The sequence below is a fragment of the Procambarus clarkii genome, chromosome 64 (assembly GCF_040958095.1).
Source record: "Procambarus clarkii isolate CNS0578487 chromosome 64, FALCON_Pclarkii_2.0, whole genome shotgun sequence".
In the NCBI taxonomy this organism is placed as follows: Eukaryota; Metazoa; Arthropoda; class Malacostraca; order Decapoda; family Cambaridae; genus Procambarus; species Procambarus clarkii.
The window spans coordinates 17,715,531-17,731,779 of NC_091213.1; positions in this window are offsets into that span (position 1 = coordinate 17,715,531).

Sequence of the window (16,249 nt, forward strand, 5' to 3'; positions counted from 1 at the left end):
CACACCCTCACCCGAACACTCATAAGGGCACTCACACTCATAGACACCATAGACTGTGGTAAGGGAGACCATCTGAGGGGACACAGATGGCCTCGTGGACCCACAGGTATAACCGGACACACTCGCACCCGGACAATCACAGGGGCACTCACACTCACACGGACACTCACAGGGATAAACACACACACAGACACACATCCATAGACACAAACTGTGATAAGAGAGACCATCTGAGGGGACACAGATGGCCTACTGGACCCACAGGTCAATATTTCAATATACATATATATATATATATAATATATTTTTAATAAATAAATATATATATATATATATATATATATATATATATATTATATATATATATATATATATATATATATATATGTTTATATATATGTCGTACCTAGTAGCCAGAATGCACTTCTCAGCTTACTATGCAAGACCCGATTTGCATAAAAAGCCAAGTTTTCATGAATTAATTCTTTTTCGGCTACCTAAAATACCTAACCTAACCTAACATAACTTTCTCGGCTACCAAACCTAACCTAACCTATAAAGATAGGTTAGGTTAGGTTAGGCAGGGTTCTTTAGGTTCGGTTTAGGTTAGGTAGAAATCTACAAAATTTTAACTCCAATTAAAAAAATTGACCTCATACATTAAGAAATGGGTAGCTTTATCATTTCATAAGAAAAAAATTAGAGAAAATATATTAATTCAGGACAACTTGGCTTTTTAAGCAAATCGAGCCTTGCATAGTAGGCCGAGTACGACGTTCTGGCAACTAGGTACAACATGTATATATATATAATATATATATATATATATATATATATATATATATATATATATATATATATATATATATATATATATATATATATATATATATATATATGTCGTACCTAGTAGCCAGAACTCACTTCTCAGCCTACTATTCAAGGCCCGATTTGCCTAATAAGCCAAGTTTTCCTGAATTAATATATTTACTATAATTTTTTTCTTATGAAATGATAAAGCTACCCTTTTCTCTATGTATGAGGTCAATTTTTTTTTATTGGAGTTAAAATTAACGTAGATAAATGACCGAACCTAACCAACCCTACCTAACCTAACCTAACCTATCTTTATAGGTAAGGTTAGGTTAGGTAGCCAAAAAAAGCTAGGTTAGGTTAGGTTAGGTAGGTTAGGTAGACGAAAAAACATTAATTCATGAAAACTTGGCTTATTAGGCAAATCGGGCCTTGAATAGTAGGCTGAGAAGTGCGTTCTGGCTATTAGGTACGACATATATATATATATATATATATATCGTACCTAGTAGCCAGAACGCACTTCTTGGCCTAGTATGCAAGGCACGATTTGCCTAATAAGCCAAGTTTTCCTGAATTTATAGATTTTCGAATATTTTTCTTATGAAATGATAAACTATCCATTTCATTATGTATGAGTTAAGTTCTTTTCCTTTGAGTTAAAACTAAGGTAGATATATAACCGAACCTAACCAACTCTAAAATGGTTAACATAAATTGATTGGAATATATATGTGGATGCTCGGTTAGTGTTACTGTAATTTATATAGGTAACGTTTGAATAACTTAGTTTCCCCTCATTGTCACATTTTTTGTTACTATTTCGCTGTTCACTCTCACTCTCTCTGAATCCCGTGGACTAATTGTGCTCACGTGTGTTTGTTTAATGTACGGTAACCATAGGCTTTTTACACAATAATTTGCAACTATTTGCAAAGAAACATTTCTAAAGATTATCGAAGTTTCTAATAAGTATTTTTTTTCCTAACTTACAAGTCAATCACACAGTACCTAACCTCAGTCAGAAACACTTTTCTTACTATATCTCGCAACGTCTTTTGCATATATATCCTATCTTAAATAATTAACTATTTTAATTCGTAACTGGCAACCCCCCTCCCCTCCAAAGCTTTCAAGGCCACCAAACATCATTCCTTTCCCTTAACCTCTCTCAAATTATCTCCTGCACCAATGCACAAACTAGGCGGCTTTATTGCTGAGTGGACGTCGCTCTCGACTCGTAATCCTAGCTCATTCGATCCCCCGGTGATGGTACAAACGGAAATCAGCAGAGTTTCTATCATTCTGACGTCCTCTGTTACCTAGCAGTAAATATGTATCTGGGCGTTAGACAGCTGTTACGGTCTGCTTCCTGGAAGTGTGTGTGTCAGTGTGAGTGTGGAATTTTTTTTTATTAGTTAATAATAATTGACTGATTGACAGTTGAGAGGCGGGCCGAAAGAGCAGAGCTCAACCCTCGCAACTACAACTAGGTGAACACAACTAGATAAATACTAGCCAACCACGATCTCGTGCAATCCACTACACACGCAACCCCCCCCCAACTCTTTAAATCACTCTACCGAAGTCATTAAAAATTTTAAACAAATCAATTAATACAACAAAAATACTAACTATAAATAAAGGATCCAAATTTGAGACATACAGCGACTCCAGCGTGGTCTAGTCGGAAGAGAACGTGTTCTCATCTGGATAGATTGGGATCGAGCCTGTCGGAACGGGTGTGTAACTGCAGGGCACAAATATTTGTGTGTCCCCTCCTGTAGCTGCCTCTGTTTCGACAGGTTCCCTGGATAGCTGGAATTGACCTGGCCCTTGGAAAGTGGGGAAGGGGTGAAATCCGTTGGGCCCACGGATGGAAACCTTGGATCCATGGACCTAGGGCAGGTCTAATCACCTGGGATTCGAACCCACGGTGGGAATAAGGGTGGAGATATGGGAAGGGGGGGGGAAGGATGTTTCCTGGAACCAAACCTCACACAAACCAGGACACTCACACACACACCCTCACCCGAACACTCATAAGGGCACTCACACTCATAGACACCCATAGACTGTGGTAAGGGAGACCATCTGAGGGGACACAGATGGCCTCGTGGACCCACAGGTATAACCGGACACACTCGCACCCGGACAATCACAGGGGCACTCACACTCACACGGACACTCACAGGGATAAACACACACACAGACACACATCCATAGACACAAACTGTGATAAGAGAGACCATCTGAGGGGACACAGATGGCCTACTGGACCCACAGGTCAATATTTCAATATACATATATATATAATATATAATATATTTTTAATAAATAAATAAATATATATATATATATATATATATATATATATATATATATATATATATATATATATATATATATATATATATATATGTTTATATATATGTCGTACCTAGTAGCCAGAATGCACTTCTCAGCTTACTATGCAAGACCCGATTTGCATAAAAAGCCAAGTTTTCATGAATTAATTCTTTTTCGGCTACCTAAAATACCTAACCTAACCTAACATAACTTTCTCGGCTACCAAACCTAACCTAACCTATAAAGATAGGTTAGGTTAGGTTAGGCAGGGTTCTTTAGGTTCGGTTTAGGTTAGGTAGAAATCTACAAAATTTTAACTCCAATTAAAAAATTGACCTCATACATTAAGAAATGGGTAGCTTTATCATTTCATAAGAAAAAAATTAGAGAAAATATATTAATTCAGGACAACTTGGCTTTTTAAGCAAATCGAGCCTTGCATAGTAGGCCGAGTACGACGTTCTGGCAACTAGGTACAACATGTATATATATATATATATATATATATATATATATATATATATATATATATATATATATATATATTATATATATATATATATATATATATCGTACCTAGTAGCCAGAACGCACTTCTTGGCCTAGTATGCAAGGCACGATTTGCCTAATAAGCCAAGTTTTCCTGAATTTATAGATTTTTCGAATATTTTTCTTATGAAATGATAAAACTATCCATTTCATTATGTATGAGTTAAGTTCTTTTCCTTTGAGTTAAAACTAAGGTAGATATATAACCGAACCTAACCAACTCTAAAATGGTTAACATAAATTGATTGGAATATATATGTGGATGCTCGGTTAGTGTTACTGTAATTTATATAGGTAACGTTTGAATAACTTAGTTTCCCCTCATTGTCACATTTGTTTGTTACTATTTCGCTGTTCACTCTCACTCTCTCTGAATCCCGTGGACTAATTGTGCTCACGTGTGTTTGTTTAATGTACGGTAACCATAGGCTTTTTACACAATAATTTGCAACTATTTGCAAAGAAACATTTCTAAAGATTATCGAAGTTTCTAATAAGTATTTTTTTTCCTAACTTACAAGTCAATCACACAGTACCTAACCTCAGTCAGAAACACTTTTCTTACTATATCTCGCAACGTCTTTTGCATATATATCCTATCTTAAATAATTAACTATTTTAATTCGTAACTGGCAACCCCCCTCCCCTCCAAAGCTTTCAAGGCCACCAAACATCATTCCTTTCCCTTAACCTCTCTCAAATTATCTCCTGCACCAATGCACAAACTAGGCGGCTTTATTGCTGAGTGGACGTCGCTCTCGACTCGTAATCCTAGCTCATTCGATCCCCCGGTGAGGTACAAACGGAAATCAGCAGAGTTTCTATCATTCTGACGTCCTCTGTTACCTAGCAGTAAATATGTATCTGGGCGTTAGACAGCTGTTACGGTCTGCTTCCTGGAAGTGTGTGTGTCAGTGTGAGTGTGGAATTTTTTTTTATTAGTTAATAATAATTGACTGATTGACAGTTGAGAGGCGGGCCGAAAGAGCAGAGCTCAACCCTCGCAACTACAACTAGGTGAACACAACTAGATAAATACTAGCCAACCACGATCTCGTGCAATCCACTACACACGCAACCCCCCCCCCCCCCCAACTCCCTAAATCACTCTACCGAAGTCATTAAAAATTTTAAACAAATCAATTAATACAACAAAAATACTAACTATAAATAAAGGATCCAAATTTGAGACATACAGCGACTCCAGCGTGGTCTAGTCGGAAGAGAACGTGTTCTCATCTGGATAGATTGGGATCGAGCCTGTCGGAACGGGTGTGTAACTGCAGGGCACAAATATTTGTGTGTCCCCTCCTGTAGCTGCCTCTGTTTCGACAGGTTCCCTGGATAGCTGGAATTGACCTGGCCCTTGGAAAGTGGGGAAGGGGTGAAATCCGTTGGGCCCACGGATGGAAACCTTGGATCCATGGACCTAGGGCAGGTCTAATCACCTGGGATTCGAACCCACGGTGGGAATAAGGGTGGAGATATGGGAAGGGGGGGGGGGGAAGGATGTTTCCTGGAACCAAACCTCACACAAACCAGGACACTCACACACACACCCTCACCCGAACACTCATAAGGGCACTCACACTCATAGACACCCATAGACTGTGGTAAGGGAGACCATCTGAGGGGACACAGATGGCCTCGTGGACCCACAGGTATAACCGGACACACTCGCACCCGGACAATCACAGGGGCACTCACACTCACACGGACACTCACAGGGATAAACACACACACAGACACACATCCATAGACACAAACTGTGATAAGAGAGACCATCTGAGGGGACACAGATGGCCTACTGGACCCACAGGTCAATATTTCAATATACATATATATATATATAATATATTTTTAATAAATAAATAAATATATATATATATATATATATATATATATATATATATATATATATATATATATATATATATATATGTTTATATATATGTCGTACCTAGTAGCCAGAATGCACTTCTCAGCTTACTATGCAAGACCCGATTTGCATAAAAAGCCAAGTTTTCATGAATTAATTCTTTTTCGGCTACCTAAAATACCTAACCTAACCTAACATAACTTTCTCGGCTACCAAACCTAACCTAACCTATAAAGATAGGTTAGGTTAGGTTAGGCAGGGTTCTTTAGGTTCGGTTTAGGTTAGGTAGAAATCTACAAAATTTTAACTCCAATTAAAAAAATTGACCTCATACATTAAGAAATGGGTAGCTTTATCATTTCATAAGAAAAAAATTAGAGAAAATATATTAATTCAGGACAACTTGGCTTTTTAAGCAAATCGAGCCTTGCATAGTAGGCCGAGTACGACGTTCTGGCAACTAGGTACAACATGTATATATATATATATATATATATATATATATATATATATATATATATATATATATATATATATATATATATATATATATATGTCGTACCTAGTAGCCAGAACGCACTTCTCTGCCTACTATGCATGGCCCGATTTGCCTAATAAGCCATGTTTTCATGAATTAATTGTTTTTCGACTACCTAACCTACCTAACCTAACCTAACCTAACTTTTTCGGCTACCTAACCTAACCTAACCTATAAAGATTGATTAGGTTAGGTTAGGTAGGGTTGGTTAGGTTCGGTCATATATCTTCGTTAATTTTAACTCCAATAAAAAAAAATTATCTCATACATAATGAAATGGGTAGCTTTATCATTTCATAAGAAAAAAATTTGAGAAAATATATTAATTCAGGAAAACTTGGCTTATTAGGCAAATCGGGCCTTGAATAGTAGGCCGAGAAGTGCGTTCTGGCTACTAGGTACGACATATATATATATATATATATATATATATATATATATCGTACCTAGTAGCCAGAACGCACTTCTTGGCCTAGTATGCAAGGCACGATTTGCCTAATAAGCCAAGTTTTCCTGAATTTATAGATTTTTCGAATATTTTTCTTATGAAATGATAAAACTATCCATTTCATTATGTATGAGTTAAGTTCTTTTCCTTTGAGTTAAAACTAAGGTAGATATATAACCGAACCTAACCAACTCTAAAATGGTTAACATAAATTGATTGGAATATATATGTGGATGCTCGGTTAGTGTTACTGTAATTTATATAGGTAACGTTTGAATAACTTAGTTTCCCCTCATTGTCACATTTTTTGTTACTATTTCGCTGTTCACTCTCACTCTCTCTGAATCCCGTGGACTAATTGTGCTCACGTGTGTTTGTTTAATGTACGGTAACCATAGGCTTTTTACACAATAATTTGCAACTATTTGCAAAGAAACATTTCTAAAGATTATCGAAGTTTCTAATAAGTATTTTTTTTCCTAACTTACAAGTCAATCACACAGTACCTAACCTCAGTCAGAAACACTTTTCTTACTATATCTCGCAACGTCTTTTGCATATATATCCTATCTTAAATAATTAACTATTTTAATTCGTAACTGGCAACCCCCCTCCCCTCCAAAGCTTTCAAGGCCACCAAACATCATTCCTTTCCCTTAACCTCTCTCAAATTATCTCCTGCACCAATGCACAAACTAGGCGGCTTTATTGCTGAGTGGACGTCGCTCTCGACTCGTAATCCTAGCTCATTCGATCCCCCGGTGATGGTACAAACGGAAATCAGCAGAGTTTCTATCATTCTGACGTCCTCTGTTACCTAGCAGTAAATATGTATCTGGGCGTTAGACAGCTGTTACGGTCTGCTTCCTGGAAGTGTGTGTGTCAGTGTGAGTGTGGAATTTTTTTTTATTAGTTAATAATAATTGACTGATTGACAGTTGAGAGGCGGGCCGAAAGAGCAGAGCTCAACCCTCGCAACTACAACTAGGTGAACACAACTAGATAAATACTAGCCAACCACGATCTCGTGCAATCCACTACACACGCAACCCCCCCCCCAACTCTTTAAATCACTCTACCGAAGTCATTAAAAATTTTAAACAAATCAATTAATACAACAAAAATACTAACTATAAATAAAGGATCCAAATTTGAGACATACAGCGACTCCAGCGTGGTCTAGTCGGAAGAGAACGTGTTCTCATCTGGATAGATTGGGATCGAGCCTGTCGGAACGGGTGTGTAACTGCAGGGCACAAATATTTGTGTGTCCCCTCCTGTAGCTGCCTCTGTTTCGACAGGTTCCCTGGATAGCTGGAATTGACCTGGCCCTTGGAAAGTGGGGAAGGGGTGAAATCCGTTGGGCCCACGGATGGAAACCTTGGATCCATGGACCTAGGGCAGGTCTAATCACCTGGGATTCGAACCCACGGTGGGAATAAGGGTGGAGATATGGGAAGGGGGGGGGGAAGGATGTTTCCTGGAACCAAACCTCACACAAACCAGGACACTCACACACACACCCTCACCCGAACACTCATAAGGGCACTCACACTCATAGACACCCATAGACTGTGGTAAGGGAGACCATCTGAGGGGACACAGATGGCCTCGTGGACCCACAGGTATAACCGGACACACTCGCACCCGGACAATCACAGGGGCACTCACACTCACACGGACACTCACAGGGATAAACACACACACAGACACACATCCATAGACACAAACTGTGATAAGAGAGACCATCTGAGGGGACACAGATGGCCTACTGGACCCACAGGTCAATATTTCAATATACATATATATATATATATAATATATTTTTAATAAATAAATAAATATATATATATATATATATATATATATATATATATATATATATATATATATATATATATATATATATATATGTTTATATATATGTCGTACCTAGTAGCCAGAATGCACTTCTCAGCTTACTATGCAAGACCCGATTTGCATAAAAAGCCAAGTTTTCATGAATTAATTCTTTTTCGGCTACCTAAAATACCTAACCTAACCTAACATAACTTTCTCGGCTACCAAACCTAACCTAACCTATAAAGATAGGTTAGGTTAGGTTAGGCAGGGTTCTTTAGGTTCGGTTTAGGTTAGGTAGAAATCTACAAAATTTTAACTCCAATTAAAAAAATTGACCTCATACATTAAGAAATGGGTAGCTTTATCATTTCATAAGAAAAAAATTAGAGAAAATATATTAATTCAGGACAACTTGGCTTTTTAAGCAAATCGAGCCTTGCATAGTAGGCCGAGTACGACGTTCTGGCAACTAGGTACAACATGTATATATATATATATATATATATATATATATATATATATATATATATATATATATATATATATATATATATATATATATATATATATATCGTACCTAGTAGCCAGAACGCACTTCTTGGCCTAGTATGCAAGGCACGATTTGCCTAATAAGCCAAGTTTTCCTGAATTTATAGATTTTTCGAATATTTTTCTTATGAAATGATAAAACTATCCATTTCATTATGTATGAGTTAAGTTCTTTTCCTTTGAGTTAAAACTAAGGTAGATATATAACCGAACCTAACCAACTCTAAAATGGTTAACATAAATTGATTGGAATATATATGTGGATGCTCGGTTAGTGTTACTGTAATTTATATAGGTAACGTTTGAATAACTTAGTTTCCCCTCATTGTCACATTTTTTGTTACTATTTCGCTGTTCACTCTCACTCTCTCTGAATCCCGTGGACTAATTGTGCTCACGTGTGTTTGTTTAATGTACGGTAACCATAGGCTTTTTACACAATAATTTGCAACTATTTGCAAAGAAACATTTCTAAAGATTATCGAAGTTTCTAATAAGTATTTTTTTTCCTAACTTACAAGTCAATCACACAGTACCTAACCTCAGTCAGAAACACTTTTCTTACTATATCTCGCAACGTCTTTTGCATATATATCCTATCTTAAATAATTAACTATTTTAATTCGTAACTGGCAACCCCCCTCCCCTCCAAAGCTTTCAAGGCCACCAAACATCATTCCTTTCCCTTAACCTCTCTCAAATTATCTCCTGCACCAATGCACAAACTAGGCGGCTTTATTGCTGAGTGGACGTCGCTCTCGACTCGTAATCCTAGCTCATTCGATCCCCCGGTGATGGTACAAACGGAAATCAGCAGAGTTTCTATCATTCTGACGTCCTCTGTTACCTAGCAGTAAATATGTATCTGGGCGTTAGACAGCTGTTACGGTCTGCTTCCTGGAAGTGTGTGTGTCAGTGTGAGTGTGGAATTTTTTTTATTAGTTAATAATAATTGACTGATTGACAGTTGAGAGGCGGGCCGAAAGAGCAGAGCTCAACCCTCGCAACTACAACTAGGTGAACACAACTAGATAAATACTAGCCAACCACGATCTCGTGCAATCCACTACACACGCAACCCCCCCCCCCCCCCAACTCCCTAAATCACTCTACCGAAGTCATTAAAAATTTTAAACAAATCAATTAATACAACAAAAATACTAACTATAAATAAAGGATCCAAATTTGAGACATACAGCGACTCCAGCGTGGTCTAGTCGGAAGAGAACGTGTTCTCATCTGGATAGATTGGGATCGAGCCTGTCGGAACGGGTGTGTAACTGCAGGGCACAAATATTTGTGTGTCCCCTCCTGTAGCTGCCTCTGTTTCGACAGGTTCCCTGGATAGCTGGAATTGACCTGGCCCTTGGAAAGTGGGGAAGGGGTGAAATCCGTTGGGCCCACGGATGGAAACCTTGGATCCATGGACCTAGGGCAGGTCTAATCACCTGGGATTCGAACCCACGGTGGGAATAAGGGTGGAGATATGGGAAGGGGGGGGGGGGAAGGATGTTTCCTGGAACCAAACCTCACACAAACCAGGACACTCACACACACACCCTCACCCGAACACTCATAAGGGCACTCACACTCATAGACACCCATAGACTGTGGTAAGGGAGACCATCTGAGGGGACACAGATGGCCTCGTGGACCCACAGGTATAACCGGACACACTCGCACCCGGACAATCACAGGGGCACTCACACTCACACGGACACTCACAGGGATAAACACACACACAGACACACATCCATAGACACAAACTGTGATAAGAGAGACCATCTGAGGGGACACAGATGGCCTACTGGACCCACAGGTCAATATTTCAATATACATATATATATATATAATATATTTTTAATAAATAAATAAATATATATATATATATATATATATATATATATATATATATATATATATATATATATATATATATATATGTTTATATATATGTCGTACCTAGTAGCCAGAATGCACTTCTCAGCTTACTATGCAAGACCCGATTTGCATAAAAAGCCAAGTTTTCATGAATTAATTCTTTTTCGGCTACCTAAAATACCTAACCTAACCTAACATAACTTTCTCGGCTACCAAACCTAACCTAACCTATAAAGATAGGTTAGGTTAGGTTAGGCAGGGTTCTTTAGGTTCGGTTTAGGTTAGGTAGAAATCTACAAAATTTTAACTCCAATTAAAAAAATTGACCTCATACATTAAGAAATGGGTAGCTTTATCATTTCATAAGAAAAAAATTAGAGAAAATATATTAATTCAGGACAACTTGGCTTTTTAAGCAAATCGAGCCTTGCATAGTAGGCCGAGTACGACGTTCTGGCAACTAGGTACAACATGTATATATATATATATATATATATATATATATATATATATATATATATATATATATATATATATATATATATATATGTCGTACCTAGTAGCCAGAACGCACTTCTCTGCCTACTATGCATGGCCCGATTTGCCTAATAAGCCATGTTTTCATGAATTAATTGTTTTTCGACTACCTAACCTACCTAACCTAACCTAACCTAACTTTTTCGGCTACCTAACCTAACCTAACCTATAAAGATTGATTAGGTTAGGTTAGGTAGGGTTGGTTAGGTTCGGTCATATATCTTCGTTAATTTTAACTCCAATAAAAAAAATTATCTCATACATAATGAAATGGGTAGCTTTATCATTTCATAAGAAAAAAATTTGAGAAAATATATTAATTCAGGAAAACTTGGCTTATTAGGCAAATCGGGCCTTGAATAGTAGGCCGAGAAGTGCGTTCTGGCTACTAGGTACGACATATATATATATATATATATATATATCGTACCTAGTAGCCAGAACGCACTTCTTGGCCTAGTATGCAAGGCACGATTTGCCTAATAAGCCAAGTTTTCCTGAATTTATAGATTTTTCGAATATTTTTCTTATGAAATGATAAAACTATCCATTTCATTATGTATGAGTTAAGTTCTTTTCCTTTGAGTTAAAACTAAGGTAGATATATAACCGAACCTAACCAACTCTAAAATGGTTAACATAAATTGATTGGAATATATATGTGGATGCTCGGTTAGTGTTACTGTAATTTATATAGGTAACGTTTGAATAACTTAGTTTCCCCTCATTGTCACATTTTTTGTTACTATTTCGCTGTTCACTCTCACTCTCTCTGAATCCCGTGGACTAATTGTGCTCACGTGTGTTTGTTTAATGTACGGTAACCATAGGCTTTTTACACAATAATTTGCAACTATTTGCAAAGAAACATTTCTAAAGATTATCGAAGTTTCTAATAAGTATTTTTTTTCCTAACTTACAAGTCAATCACACAGTACCTAACCTCAGTCAGAAACACTTTTCTTACTATATCTCGCAACGTCTTTTGCATATATATCCTATCTTAAATAATTAACTATTTTAATTCGTAACTGGCAACCCCCCTCCCCTCCAAAGCTTTCAAGGCCACCAAACATCATTCCTTTCCCTTAACCTCTCTCAAATTATCTCCTGCACCAATGCACAAACTAGGCGGCTTTATTGCTGAGTGGACGTCGCTCTCGACTCGTAATCCTAGCTCATTCGATCCCCCGGTGATGGTACAAACGGAAATCAGCAGAGTTTCTATCATTCTGACGTCCTCTGTTACCTAGCAGTAAATATGTATCTGGGCGTTAGACAGCTGTTACGGTCTGCTTCCTGGAAGTGTGTGTGTCAGTGTGAGTGTGGAATTTTTTTTTATTAGTTAATAATAATTGACTGATTGACAGTTGAGAGGCGGGCCGAAAGAGCAGAGCTCAACCCTCGCAACTACAACTAGGTGAACACAACTAGATAAATACTAGCCAACCACGATCTCGTGCAATCCACTACACACGCAACCCCCCCCCCAACTCTTTAAATCACTCTACCGAAGTCATTAAAAATTTTAAACAAATCAATTAATACAACAAAAATACTAACTATAAATAAAGGATCCAAATTTGAGACATACAGCGACTCCAGCGTGGTCTAGTCGGAAGAGAACGTGTTCTCATCTGGATAGATTGGGATCGAGCCTGTCGGAACGGGTGTGTAACTGCAGGGCACAAATATTTGTGTGTCCCCTCCTGTAGCTGCCTCTGTTTCGACAGGTTCCCTGGATAGCTGGAATTGACCTGGCCCTTGGAAAGTGGGGAAGGGGTGAAATCCGTTGGGCCCACGGATGGAAACCTTGGATCCATGGACCTAGGGCAGGTCTAATCACCTGGGATTCGAACCCACGGTGGGAATAAGGGTGGAGATATGGGAAGGGGGGGGGGAAGGATGTTTCCTGGAACCAAACCTCACACAAACCAGGACACTCACACACACACCCTCACCCGAACACTCATAAGGGCACTCACACTCATAGACACCCATAGACTGTGGTAAGGGAGACCATCTGAGGGGACACAGATGGCCTCGTGGACCCACAGGTATAACCGGACACACTCGCACCCGGACAATCACAGGGGCACTCACACTCACACGGACACTCACAGGGATAAACACACACACAGACACACATCCATAGACACAAACTGTGATAAGAGAGACCATCTGAGGGGACACAGATGGCCTACTGGACCCACAGGTCAATATTTCAATATACATATATATATATATATAATATATTTTTAATAAATAAATAAATATATATATATATATATATATATATATATATATATATATATATATATATATATATATATATATATATATATATATATATATATATATATATATATGTTTATATATATGTCGTACCTAGTAGCCAGAATGCACTTCTCAGCTTACTATGCAAGACCCGATTTGCATAAAAAGCCAAGTTTTCATGAATTAATTCTTTTTCGGCTACCTAAAATACCTAACCTAACCTAACATAACTTTCTCGGCTACCAAACCTAACCTAACCTATAAAGATAGGTTAGGTTAGGTTAGGCAGGGTTCTTTAGGTTCGGTTTAGGTTAGGTAGAAATCTACAAAATTTTAACTCCAATTAAAAAAATTGACCTCATACATTAAGAAATGGGTAGCTTTATCATTTCATAAGAAAAAAATTAGAGAAAATATATTAATTCAGGACAACTTGGCTTTTTAAGCAAATCGAGCCTTGCATAGTAGGCCGAGTACGACGTTCTGGCAACTAGGTACAACATGTATATATATATATATATATATATATATATATATATATATATATATATATATATATATATATATATATATATATATATATATATATATATATATATATATATATATATATATATATATATATATATATATATCGTACCTAGTAGCCAGAACGCACTTCTTGGCCTAGTATGCAAGGCACGATTTGCCTAATAAGCCAAGTTTTCCTGAATTTATAGATTTTTCGAATATTTTTCTTATGAAATGATAAAACTATCCATTTCATTATGTATGAGTTAAGTTCTTTTCCTTTGAGTTAAAACTAAGGTAGATATATAACCGAACCTAACCAACTCTAAAATGGTTAACATAAATTGATTGGAATATATATGTGGATGCTCGGTTAGTGTTACTGTAATTTATATAGGTAACGTTTGAATAACTTAGTTTCCCCTCATTGTCACATTTTTTGTTACTATTTCGCTGTTCACTCTCACTCTCTCTGAATCCCGTGGACTAATTGTGCTCACGTGTGTTTGTTTAATGTACGGTAACCATAGGCTTTTTACACAATAATTTGCAACTATTTGCAAAGAAACATTTCTAAAGATTATCGAAGTTTCTAATAAGTATTTTTTTTCCTAACTTACAAGTCAATCACACAGTACCTAACCTCAGTCAGAAACACTTTTCTTACTATATCTCGCAACGTCTTTTGCATATATATCCTATCTTAAATAATTAACTATTTTAATTCGTAACTGGCAACCCCCCTCCCCTCCAAAGCTTTCAAGGCCACCAAACATCATTCCTTTCCCTTAACCTCTCTCAAATTATCTCCTGCACCAATGCACAAACTAGGCGGCTTTATTGCTGAGTGGACGTCGCTCTCGACTCGTAATCCTAGCTCATTCGATCCCCCGGTGATGGTACAAACGGAAATCAGCAGAGTTTCTATCATTCTGACGTCCTCTGTTACCTAGCAGTAAATATGTATCTGGGCGTTAGACAGCTGTTACGGTCTGCTTCCTGGAAGTGTGTGTGTCAGTGTGAGTGTGGATTTTTTTTTTATTAGTTAATAATAATTGACTGATTGACAGTTGAGAGGCGGGCCGAAAGAGCAGAGCTCAACCCTCGCAACTACAACTAGGTGAACACAACTAGATAAATACTAGCCAACCACGATCTCGTGCAATCCACTACACACGCAACCCCCCCCCCAACTCTTTAAATCACTCTACCGAAGTCATTAAAAATTTTAAACAAATCAATTAATACAACAAAAATACTAACTATAAATAAAGGATCCAAATTTGAGACATACAGCGACTCCAGCGTGGTCTAGTCGGAAGAGAACGTGTTCTCATCTGGATAGATTGGGATCGAGCCTGTCGGAACGGGTGTGTAACTGCAGGGCACAAATATTTGTGTGTCCCCTCCTGTAGCTGCCTCTGTTTCGACAGGTTCCCTGGATAGCTGGAATTGACCTGGCCCTTGGAAAGTGGGGAAGGGGTGAAATCCGTTGGGCCCACGGATGGAAACCTTGGATCCATGGACCTAGGGCAGGTCATATCACCTGGGATTCGAACCCACGGTGGGAATAAGGGTGGAGATATGGGAAGGGGGGGGGGAAGGATGTTTCCTGGAACCAAACCTCACACAAAAAAGGACACTCACACACACACCCTCACCCGAACACTCATAAGGGCACTCACACTCATAGACACCCATAGACTGTGGTAAGGGAGACCATCTGAGGGGACACAGATGGCCTCGTGGACCCACAGGTATAACCGGACACACTCGCACCCGGACAATCACAGGGGCACTCACACTCACACGGACACTCACAGGGATAAACACACACACAGACACACATCCATAGACACAAACTGTGATAAGAGAGACCATCTGAGGGGACACAGATGGCCTACTGGACCCACAGGTCAATATTTCAATATACATATATATATATATATAATATATTTTTAAATAAATAAATATATATATATATATATATATATATATATATATATATATATATATATATATATATATATATATATATATATGTTTATATATATGTCGTACCTAGTAGCCAGAATGC